Genomic DNA, 12500 nt, shown 5'->3' with positions numbered 1-12500 from the left:
GAGAGAGAGAGAGAGAGAGAGTATACGATGGTTGGAGGAATGAGAAATAGGAAGGGTAGGGGAAAGAAAAGGAAGGTAAGGAGGGGGAAGGGGGTGAGGGAGAGGTTATTCGAAGGGAGAGAGGGGAGGGGGAGGGGGAGGGGAAGAGGAGTTGAAAGGAGGAAGAAGAGAAGGCAGATATATTACGCAGGGGGGAAGAAGACAGATAAGGAAGGTATTGTGGTAACGAAGAGAGGGGAAGGAGGCAGGAGAACAGAGAGAGGAGAAGGAGAGGAAGAGAAGAAGCGAAGGAGAGAGAGTTAAAGATAGATAGACAGAGAGAGAGAGATCTAGGTATTATTATTTTTTCAATAAGATTGTACATTCAAGCTCCTTAAGAATACCATATTATCAAAGCGAGTCGCCAAACCTCCATTTCCACAATGTTTTTACGATCCCCTCTTATGACACAAAATCTTAAGACACAGATCTTAAAAGAAAAGGAAACACATTAAAAGCGCCCACCATTCTTGCAGCATAAACACTACCCCACCCCCACCCCCACCCCCACCCTCAAGAAAAGAGTCAAAACCTAAGAATTCCCAAAGCCAAAAAAAAAAGAAAGAAAAAAAAAAAGGTCTCTGCCTGAACTCTAGGGGTCAGTCTATTCCTCAACAACAAGACAACAGCGTCTGGAACGGGACAGTAAGCACTCGAATAAAAAGCAGGGGGGCGTGCTGTTATATGCACTCGCTGAAGAAGAAAGTGTGTGTGTGTTGGAAGGGAGAGGGTGTGTGTGTGTGTGTGTGTGTGTGTGTGTGTGTGTGTGTGTGTGTGTGTGTGTGTGTGTGAGTGTGTGTGTGTGTGTGTGTGTGTGTGTGTGTGTGTGTGTGTGTGTACGTGTACGTATACGTGAGCGTGTGCGTCTTTCCTCCCTCCCTCAATCCCTCTCCCTCTCATCCTCTTCCTCAGGGCGGACCCCCACCCAACCCCCACCCAACCCCCAAACAACCCCCCTCACCCCACCTGAAACCCCAATCACCTGCCGCCGCCGACACAGAAACGCTAAACCACATCGGATTACGGCAACCGACAAGGCGTTTGTGCAAGCGGAGATATTGCGAGAGTAAAGACAAATGATGAGAACGAGATGGACAAAAGATGGGGGGGAGGGGAGAGGATACAAAGAGACAGGGAGGGAGGGAGGGAGGGAGGGAGGGGGATTGGGGAGGTAGAGATAGGGAAAGAGGGATAGAGATAGGGTGGGTGGTAGGGAGGGAGATAAAGAGGGAAACAGAAAGAAAGAAAGAAAAGAGAGAGAGAGAGAGAGAGAGAGAGAGAGAGAGAGAGAGAGAGAGAGAGAGAGAGAGAGAGAGAGACAGAGAAAGAGAAAGAGAGACAGAGAAAGAGAGACAGAGAAAGAGAAAGAGAGACAGAGAAAGAGAGAGACAGAGAAACAATCCTACCAAAACTTCCTACCAAAGAATAAACCACGCCCACAGCGAAAAAAAACGAATAACGAAACAAAACAGGAAAAAAAAACACCCACCCTCAACAAACAAACAAATAAACAAACGAATAAACAAATACACAAATAAACAAGTATAACCCGCCCCCCGCCCTCCCCCTCCATAATGTCACCACGACCGGACACAAGCTTAACCTTCTCCCCGCCCCCCTTCCTTCCTTCCGTATCAGGGGCGCTGTCACTTGCATTAGCGTCTGGGGCTGAGGAGTGCCGCCGTGAGTGCCAAAGGCAGATAGGACTTGTCACTCTCCAACGCCGAGGCACCTTGTCACTTCCCCTTTCCTTACTGCATGCTTAGTGCAGCTTTTTATTTAACTGTCTATTTCTTAACATTATTATCATCATTTTCTTGTCCTTTATTATTGTTTTTGCTATGGTTATCATCATCATTATCACTATCACTACTTTGTTATTACTGCTATCATCATTATTGTTATCTTTAGTATCATCATTATCATCACTGTCATTATCATTAGCATTAATATCATCTTTGTCATTATTAGCATCATCATCATCATCATCATCATCATCATCATCATCATCGTTACTCAACATCTCCTAGACAATTTCATTCATCATTATTACAGTCTAATCAGCATTAATCTACAACAACGTGATTCCCTAATCCTTATAGCATCCCACTCCCCTGTTATCACCTAATGACAGGTTTACCATTAACGTTTCATTATCGAAGTCTTCTTGAATATCATTACATCATCCTAGGAAGTTTCTAGCATTTTCGTGGACGCTATGTGCGAAAAAAAACACCTAGATGGCGCCTTTCTACATACGGACAGGAAAAATGCCCGGTTTTCATGTTTTCTTATGGCGAATAATTGGTGGTTTATCAAATGTTTTTTTGTTTATTTCTAGCATATCGTCACGGCACGTTTCGACACCTAAGAGATAACGACTGCCGTTGCGTTTCTATATACGACGTGAATGGGGTACTGAGAGCATCTAGCCACAGACTCTTTATAACGAAAACTGGTCGCTTATAAAGCTTACTATAACGGAAAATTGGCTGCTTATCAAAGCAATGTCTCCTCCAGCTTCTCCTTCTCGTTGTCCTTCTCCTTCTCCTCTCTTCTTCTTCTTCTTCTTCTTCTTCTTCTTCTTCTTCTTCTTCTTCTTCTTCTTCTTCTTCTTCTTCTTCTTCTTCTTCTTCTTCTCCTCTCTTTCTCTTCTTCTTCTTCTCCTCTCTTTCTCTTCTTCTTCTCCTCTCTTTCTCTTCTTCTTCTCCTCTCTTCTTCTTCTTCTTCTTCTTTTTCTTCTTCTCCCTCTCCTCCTCCTTCAACTTCCCCCACTCTTTCTCCCTCTCCCTCTTCCTCTCCCTCTCCCTCTCCCTCTCCCTCTCCCTCTCCCTCTCCCTCTCCCTCTCCCTCTCCCTCTCCCTCTCCCTCTCCCTCTCCCTCTCCTCCTCCTTCTCTTTGTCGTTCTCTTTCTCATTCTCCTTCTCCTTCTCCCACTCGCTGTCGTTCTCTTTCTCTTTCTCCTTCTCTTTCTCCTCCTTGTCGTTCTCTCTCTCTCTCTCTCCCTCTCCCTCTCCCTCTCCCTCTCCCTCTCCCTCTCCCTCATCCTCACCCTCATCCTCTCCTGACTCCTACTCCCTCATCCTCATCCTCATCCTCATCCTCTCCCACTCCCTCTCCCTCTCCCACTCCCACTCCCACTCCCTCTCCCTCTCCCGCTCCCACTCCCACTCCCTCCTCGTCTCCCTCTCTTTCTTCATCTCTCTCTCCCACTCCCACTCCCTCTTCCTCTCCCTCTCCCTCTCCCTCTCCCACTCCCATTCCCACTCCCACTCCCTCTCCCTCCACTTCTCCCTCTCTTTCTTCATCTCTCCCACTCCCTCTCCCTCTCCCTCCTCTTCTCCCTCTCTCTCTCCCTCTCTTTCTTCATCTCTCCCACTCCCTCTACCTCTCCCTCTCCCTCCTCTTCTCCCTCTCTCTCTCCCTCTCTTTCTTCATCTCTCTCTCCCACTCCCACTCCCAATCCCTCTCCCACTCCCTCCTCTTCTCCCTCTCCCTCTCCCTCCTCTTCTCCCACTCCCTCTCCCTCCTCTTCTCCCACTCCCACTCCCACTCCCACTCCCTCTCCCTCCTCTTCTCCCTCTCTTTCTCCATCTCTCTATCCCACTCCCTCTCCCACTCCCTCTCCCACTCCCACTCCCACTCCCTCTCCCTCTCCCTCTCCCACTCCCTCTCCCACTCTCTCTCTCTCTCACGACACTGCTATCCCGCGTAGCCCCGACGGAACGATAAAGCATCCTCGATCTTTTAATCTTATTTCCGTATTGTTATTTCTTGTACGTCGTCGATGAACGTAAATCAGTCGCCACGCACGCACCGCTAACGATGTTCTGGCAACGCTTGCGTGTCGTCGAAGAGGAAAGTTTACGCGACGCTGGCACGAGGCTTCGGTTTGCTTGCATGATGCATGTGCAAGCTATTGCGACTTTGCATGATGCTTGCCGTTGGTGTTGGGAGAGAAAGGGAGGGATCTCTGGAGATGTTTCAAGAGAAATATTTTTGCAAGTTATTTTACTTTCTTATTTTTTTCTTATACTTTTTTTACACATACAAGAAAATGGTTACATAAATGCTCGTACTTTTCATCGATACGTTTATACGTTTCCGGCTATTGAACACGTACCCTTTTGTACTGGATTCTGGTTAAATGAATACGCGTGCATAAACTTTATCAAATAAATCGTAACTATTTATGAAACTCAGTTACCCCCTGCGTAACGGATCAGCGTACATGTGACATGTGTATTCCTGGTTAACTGTACACGAAGGACGTACACTTCATTCACTTCATAGACTGTACAATAAAAGTTCACAAAGGTTCAATTCTGTAAATGGAACTTTGATATCTTGAAGACCCTTCTCTCAATTAGATTTTGTACCAAAGTCCGTTGCATGAAAAAGGAACTTCATCAGTTTAATTGTCAAACAGCAGTGTTATTTGAGCTAGGCATTTTAGGTTAAATTTAGACCGTACATTTTAAAAAGAGATCGTATGTGATTAAACCCCCGGATGGAAATCACTTTCCGCTTCAGCTAAAGACCATGAACGTTAAATCCAGCTAAACGCAGTACACACTAAAAGCTATACCGTATATACGGCATGCCAGATAATCACACATCTCAAATAAAGCATAAAAAAAACATTAGTTAAACCCAACCCATAGACGGTAAACCGAGCCCCTGGGTGGCAGAGCGAACGACACAACTACACGCTTGTTGTCGTCGAGGTGGCGAGGGCGCGGAGGTGAATGAGGAAGAGGAAGGTGTCATTACTGCCGACTTCCCGGCCCTCCATCCATCCATCCATCCACCCATCCATCCATCCATCCGGCTCGCCCTCGCTGGCCTGCCCCCGGGGTACGCTTGTCCGGTCGCTTGTCCACTGCCCTGGCCCGCCCGAGACTGGGGCAATTGTCCGGTCGTGTCGGGTATTTCGTCGTGCTGTTCCTCTGGCCACGGCTACGGCACTTCTCAGGGCCTGGTGCCGGGCGCGCATTGAGACAAGGACGATTCACGCGGAGGAGACCAGACCAAGGCAGAAATCGGTATATTGTTTTTGTTATTTCAGACTGAACATAGGAAATGGCAGAAATATCTTTATTGCTTTTTGTTGCCGTTATTTAAAATCGTTATGATGATGGTGGTTGTTATTTCAAAGGAGAGCGAGAACCATGGTACGTGGGAGAGCACAGTGCATGTGTAAATGTCAGTATGCATGGCACAAATCATGCTCCAAAACAAGACTGGTAGTCAACATGAGTATCACACCTATGCTGTCCTGTAGTATGCTGCCTTGCCCTGCTTTATGTGTACAGTGTGATGTGTTGCCATGCCTCTTCCTATCATCAAACCCACTGTACCGACTCCCATGCTGTAACCGGCTCTATTCCACTCCCTCTTCCTTCCCACCCCCTCTCTCTCTCTTTCCTTTTCTCCCTTCCCCACCAGCCTCCCCTCCCCCTCTCCTTCCCATACCAAGCTCCGGCTGCCCCTCATCTTCCTCCCAGCAAGCGGGCATCTAACGAGACATGGCATGGGCATTTGTCCGGTCATGACGCGAATGCCATTCCTGGGCCTTGTCACGGAGGCTGTTTTACGAGAGGGGATGGGGATGGGGATGAGAGAAAAAAGGAGTAGGGAATGAGTGAAAAGGGGAAAGGGAAGAGGGAAAGGGCGAAAAAGGGGAAAGGGAAGAGGGAAAGGAGAATAGGGCAGTGGGAGGGGGGAGGGAGGAAGGGTTAAACGGGACAGTAAAGATCGAGGGGAACGGGTGTACGATAGCAGAGGCCAAGCTGGGGAAAGGTTAGGTCGAGCTGAGACACGGGAGGTCAAGTTAGGGAAGAGGTGAGACAGAAGGGTCCAGTAGGAACAAGAGGGATACAAAGAGGAGGGGACACAGGGAGGGAGGTCATGGAGGAAGGTCAAAAGGCAACCGGAGTGACAACGCCAACTGGAGTCCTACGGAGCCCACGGCTGCAACATGATCGCCGTATACCCCGTTTTCTATGCGGTCCTTCCCTACGGCGGGGCGAGTAGAGGGGTGGGGGGGACTAACCTAATTCTCTAAAGTGAAACGGAGAAGTATCAGATGAAAGATAAGTCACGGGACGTTTCCTTTGTTCGGACAACAACAAAAAGAAACGACAATCGACAATGCCCGTCGACGCATCAAGAGATAAACACATAAAACGACTCACACGCACATTCTACCCACTCATCAAAGACCAAACCTTAAAACTAAACCAAAAACCCTCAAAAGACCTTCCCTCCCCCCATTAACGTCCCCTCCCACGCTCCCCCCTCCCCCCCACCCCCGATATTTAAAAAAAGTCCCCCCTCAAGACTCGAGCAGCGAGCGATAAGGTTACGGCAACGAAGAGGAATCTCGTTGCATTTCAGTTTTGCCGGTTGTGTGACGGTGGGAAAGGGCGGGCGGGCGGGGAGGGCGGAGGTGGGCGGGTGGGCGGGCGATGGTTGGGGTTGCCGAGCTGGAGGACTCTTGTTTTTTTTTCGTTTGCATTTAGAAAAGAGTATACGTGAGAACTGAAAAACAAAAAACAAAGAAGATTGTCATGTGCTGATATTCTTTTTTTTTTTTTTTTTTTTTTTTTTTGTTCTCGGTCTCTTTCGCTTTCAGTCTGCGTTTACTATTGTGGTTATTTCTCCGTTTCTCCTTTTCTCTCGATTTCTTTTCCTTTTGTTTTTTTTTTTCATTTTGTTTCTTTTTCATTCTCATTTCTTTCTTACACTTCTTTATTCTTCTTTCGTTCCACTTCACCTTCACCTTCCTATTCCTTCCGTCTTTCATTCCTCTCTATCTTCGTTCCTCCTCCCTTCCCTCTCTTCCTCCATCCCTTCTCTCCCCTTCCAAACCCTCTTTCACCCCCCCCCCCTCAAAATCAACCCCCCCTCCTCACTTCTCCCTCCCTCTCCCCTCTCTTTTCCCTCACTCTCCCCTCCCCTTCCAACCCCTCCATCTTCTCTTCTCCCTCCCTCTCCCCTCTCTTTTCCTTCACTCTCCCCTCTCCTACCAACCCCTCCATCTTCTCTTCTCCCTCCCTCTCCCCTCTCTTTTCCTTCACTCTCCCATCCCCTTCCAACCCCTCCATCTTCTCTTCTCCCTCCCTCTCCCCTCTCTTTTCCTTCACTCTCCCCTCCCCTTCCAACCCTTCCATCTTCTCTTCTCCCTCCCTCTCCCCTCTCTTTTCCCTCACACTCCCCTCTCTTCCCTCTCCTCCCCTTCACGGCATTTCCTCTTGGCCCTCATCCCCCTGACATCAATCCTATCCATCGTGAAAGCGAACAGAAAGCAAGGCACAGGGAACGAACAGATAAGAAGAATATCAGTAAAAATATAGTCAAAAGACTTATGGACACTTCTCTTGCAATCGGAGATAGATAGATAGATAGATAGATAGATAGAGAAAGAGAGAGTATACGATCGGATATATATATATTGAGAGAGAGAGAGAGAGAGAGAGAGAGAGAGAGAGAGAGAGAGAGAGAGAGAGAGAGAGAGAGAGAGAGAGAGAGAGAGAGAGAGAGAGAGAGAGAGAAGGGGGGGGGGAGAGACGGGAGAGAGAGAGAGAGAGAGGGGGGAGAGTGAGAGAGAGAGAGAGAGAGAGAGAGAAAGAGAGAGAGAGAGAGAGAGAGAGAGAGAGAGAGAGAGAGAGAGAGAGAGTGTACGATCGGAGATGGGGAGAGAGAGACGGGAGAGAGAGAGTTGTGTAGAGAAGAGGAGGAGAGGGAAAAATGGAGAAGAGAAGAGAGAGACAGAGAGAGAAGAGACAAGAGAGAGAGAGAGAGAGAGGAGAGAGAGAGAGAGAGAGAGAGAGAGAGAGAGAGAGAGAGTGGACGATCGGAGAGGGGGAGAGAGAGACGGGAGAGAGAGAGAGGGAGTGAGAGAGGGAGGGAGGGAGAGAGGAAGGGAGAGAGAGAGAGAGAGAGAGGGAGAGAGAGGGGGAGAGAGAGAAGAGAGTATACGATCGTAGAAGGGAGAGAGAGAGGACGGGAGGAGAAAGAGAGCGAGAGAGCGAGAGGGAGGGAGAGAGGGAGTGAGGAGAGGAGAGAGAGAGAGAAAGAAAGGAGGAGGAGAGAGAGAGAGAGAGAGAGAGAGAGAGAGAGAGAGAGAGAGAGAGAGAGAGAGAGAGAAATTAGTGAATAAATGAGTGTGAGTGAATGAGTGAATAAGAGACTGCTTGGATGATTGAGAGAACGAGGGTAAACTGTAAAGATAATGAGCGAGAGAGAATGAGCGAAAGTGAATAAGCGAAAGAGAAAGAGCAAAAATGAATGAGCGATGGAGAATGTCCGAGAGAGAATGAGCGAGAGAGAGCGAGGACGAATGACGCAAAACAGAAGTACGAAAACCATGACTGTCATGCGGAGCGAGAGCAAGAGAAAGCGAGAGCGAGCGAACGTAAGAAATGTCAAACGCGGCAGTCATGACACACGGCTGTCATGCGGCGGGCAGAGCGAGCGAGCGACCTTCATGAGAGTTCATGACGGTTTCGCATTAGTAACCGGGGCAAGAATGCGTGACTGAGGTTGTTGCAGTAAATAGAATTATCCAAAGATAAGGCGATGGTGTGAGGGATACGACTTTCTTCATCTTTTACCTTTTACTCCTCTCCTTCTTCTTCTTCTTCTTCTCCTTCTTCTGCTTTTTCCTTTCCTCCTTTTCCTTCTTCTTCTTCTTCTCCTTCTTCTCCTTCTTCTTCTTCTTCTTCTTCTTCTTCTTCTTCTTCTTCTTCTTCTTCTTCTTCTTCTTCTTCCTTTTTCTTTTCTTTTCTTTTTCTTTTTCTGTTCTTTCCTTCTTCCATCTTTTCTCTTTTTTCTTTGTTCTTTCTTCTTACTTTCTTTTTCTTCTCTCTTTCTCTTCCCTTCTTTTTCTTCTCTTCTTTTTCTTTTTCCTCTTCTTCATCCTCTTTTCTCTCTTTTTCTTTTTCCTCCTTTTCCTTTCTTTCTGTTTTCTTCGCTTTTACTTTCTTTTTCTTTCGTTTTCTTCTTTTTCCTTCTTTTTTCTTCTCCTTCCTCCTTCTTTTTCCTTCCTTTCCCTTCTCCTTTCCTTCGTTTCCCCACTATTCCTTCTTCTTCTTCTTCTTTTTCTTCTTTTTCTTCTTCTTCTTCTTCTTCTTCTTCTTCTTCTTCTTCTTCTCCTCTTTCTTCTTTTCCTTCCCCCTTTTTTTTCTTCTCCTTCTCTTTTTTCTTCTTCTTTTGCTGTGGTTTCTTTAGCTATCTATCCCTTCGTTCTGCTCCTTTGTTACTTTCTATTTCCACACTTTATTCTCCTTCTTCTCCTACTCCTCTTCCTCCGCTTCTTCTACTACCACTGCCCAATCTTTCTCCTCCTTCCCTCCTTTCCCCTATTTACTTACTCTATTTCCCTCTCCTTTTATACCTATTTTCCCACTTTATCCTCTTACCCTTCTTCTTCTTCTTCTTCTTCTTCTTCTTCTTCTTCTTCTTCTTCTTCTTCTTCTTCTTCTTCTTCTTCTTCTTCTTCTTCTTCTTCTTCTTCTTCTTCCTTTCTTTCTCCTTTCCCTACCCCCCGTCCCCACATCACCCCCCTTACTCAACCAACCTCCCCCTTTCGCTTCATCCCATTAACTTTTGCTATCATTCCTCCTGCACCCTTTCCTCCCTCTCCCTTCCCCCCCCCTCACCTCTCCCTTCCTCTCCCCCCGTCCTCACTTCTTCCTTGCTCTTCCCCCCCTCACCTCTCCCTTCCTCCTCCCCCCCTTCACCAAACACCCATATCTTTTCTTCCTCGTAATTATCCGTCACACCTCTCCCTTTAAACAAAAAAAAAATTCCCCTCTTCCGCTTCCTCTTCCCTTCCTCGCACCTTCCTCTTCCTCCTTCCATCTTCTCTCTCCTCATCCCCTCTCCTCCCCCCCATCCCTCATCCCTACCCCCTTAACTCGCGGAATCACAAAGACCCAACGAATAATCAAAGAAAAATAGTGATAAGCGAGGTTCTAAGAAACCGCACAAGGTCATTGCGTGACCAAAGAATTCCTCACATATCGTCGTTTTTTTTTTTTTCTTCTTCTTTTTTATTCTTTTTTTTGGCAAGACTGCACTGCAAAATTGTCATCCAAAATCTGCAACAGCCTTGCAAAAGACGAATGCTATCAAGGGATTATAAAATCGTATTGTATATACATATTGATGAATAAATTTGCGAATATTCTTTCGTTCATATTCACACGCATAACGAATTCACATACGAGGAAGGAGAAAGAGAAAGAGAGAAAAGGAAATAAAGGAAAGAAGTCTTAGAGAAGAGGAGAGGAGAGGAGAGGAAAGGAGAGGAGAGGAAAGGAGAAGAATAGGAGAGGAGAGGAGAGGAGAGGAGAGGAGAGGAGAGGAAAGGAGAAGAATAGGAGAGGAGAGGAGAAGAATAGGAGAGGAGAGGAGAGGAGAGGAGAGGAGAGGAGAGGAGAGGAGAGAGTAAGAACTAGGAGCGGAGGAGGAGAGGAAGCAAAGAATAGGAGAGGAGAGGAGCAGAGGAGAGAGAGGGAGAGGATGAGGGAAGGAAAGGAGAAAGGAGAAGAATAGGAGAGGAGAGGAGAAGAATAGGAGAGGAGAGGAGAGGAAAGGAGAAGAACAGGAGAGGAGAGGAGAAGAATAGGAGAGGAGAGGAGAGGAAAGGAGAAGAACAGGATAGGAGAGGAGAAGAATAGGAGAGGAGAGGAGAGGAAAGGAGAAGAATAGGAGATGAGAGGAGAGGAGAGGAGAAGAACAGGATAGGAGAGGAGAAGAATAGGAGAGGAGAGGAGAGGAAAGGAGAAGAATAGGAGATGAGAGGAGAAGAATAGGAGAGGAGAGGAAAGGAGAAGAATAGGAGAGGAGAGGAGAAGAATAGGAGAGGAGAGGAGAGGAGAGGAGAGGAGAGGAGAGGAGAGTAGAGGAAACGAGAAGAAGAGGAGAGGAAAGGAGAAAAATCTAAGAGGAATAGAAAGGAGAGGAGAGGGGAAGAATAGGAGAGGAATAGAAAGGAGAGGAGAGGATATGAGAGGAGGAATGGAGAGTTCTAAGAGTGGAGAAGAGAAGCGAAGGGAGGCGAAGAGAAGAGGTATTGACAGGATAAGAAAGATAAAAAGAGAGAATAAGAGAAGAGATGAAATGAGACAGGAGAAGAGAAAGGAGAGAAAAGGAGATGAGATGAAAGGAGAGAAGAGAAGAGGCGAAAAGAGGAGGAAGGGAGAGGACAAGAAGAAAAAAGAGAAGCGAAGAGAAGAGATGGAAAGAGTTAAAAAGAGACGGAAAGAAGGGGCGAGGAGAAAGAAAGAAGACGGCAGATGAGAAATGAGAAGAGAGAAAAAAAAAGGATCAAATCACAGGAAAGAGAGATAGAGAAAAAGAGTACACACTCAAAGCCAACCAGGCAACCAAACAAAACAAGAACAACAAAAAAACAAGCAAACACAACCGCCAAGTTGGTTGATGCAGCATCTCTCCATCTCCCTCTTTTTATGCCTGCGTTTCTCCCGTCGAACGGAGACACATTTTCCCACGCCCGCGGATTACGGCCGCACTAACTTCTCACGCCCACGCTCTGGCGATAGTTGAGGCATCCCTCCCTCTTTCTTCTCTCATTCCTTTCACCTTCTATCACTTTCCCTTCCCCTCTATAGTTCTTCTTCCTCTTTTCCTTTTTTTTCCTTCCCCCTCCCTTTCACTCCCCATCTTCTTCCTCCTCCTCTCCCCTTCCCTTCCCCTCTTCGATTCTTCTCCCCTTTTCTCCTCCTCCCTCCCCCCATTTTCTACCCCCATCTCTCTCCTCCCTTTCCCCTCCTCCTTTCCCCCTTTTCTTCCACCTCCTCATTCCTTCGCGTCCCCCTCCCCCCCCCCCTAATCCTCCTCCCATAACCCTCTTATCTCCGCCAAACACTCTCTTAACAACGAAGAAGAAAAGAAGAAGAAAATAACAGTTCCATAAGGAGAGAGACAAAGATAAGAGATGAATATATATATATATATATATATATATATATATATATATATATATATATATATATATATGTCGACGACCCTAGCAATAACATGAAGTTCTCCGCAATTGCAGAATCAATCTTTCGACACTATCTTTCTCTTCGCCTATGCGTCGTGATAATGAAGTTTGATTACATGATACACACACACATTCACACACACACAAAAAAAAAAAACTCCATTGCCCCCCATCCCTTCCTAAATAAAATGATTAGAAAAAATCCACAACCCCATACCCCCCCCCCCCCAAAAAAAAAAAAGGAGGGGGGAAACACAACATCCACCCAACTAGAACCTAGAACCCCTTAAAAAATACAATACCAACAGCATCATAAGTAACACCAAGGATAATAATAATTCCAAAAGTTAATCTAGAAAGGGAAGCAGAAATGGGGGCGAGAAAGAGTAGACAAGGAGAGCCTGTACAGAGCTGCAAGAGGACCCCTGACGCGCCCATAAAG

The sequence above is a fragment of the Penaeus japonicus genome, unplaced genomic scaffold (genome assembly GCF_977035675.1).
Source record: "Penaeus japonicus unplaced genomic scaffold, GWHDUDI00000001_assembly GWHDUDI00000016, whole genome shotgun sequence".
Taxonomy (NCBI): domain Eukaryota; kingdom Metazoa; phylum Arthropoda; class Malacostraca; order Decapoda; family Penaeidae; genus Penaeus; species Penaeus japonicus.
Note: the sequence above shows the minus strand (reverse complement) of the source record.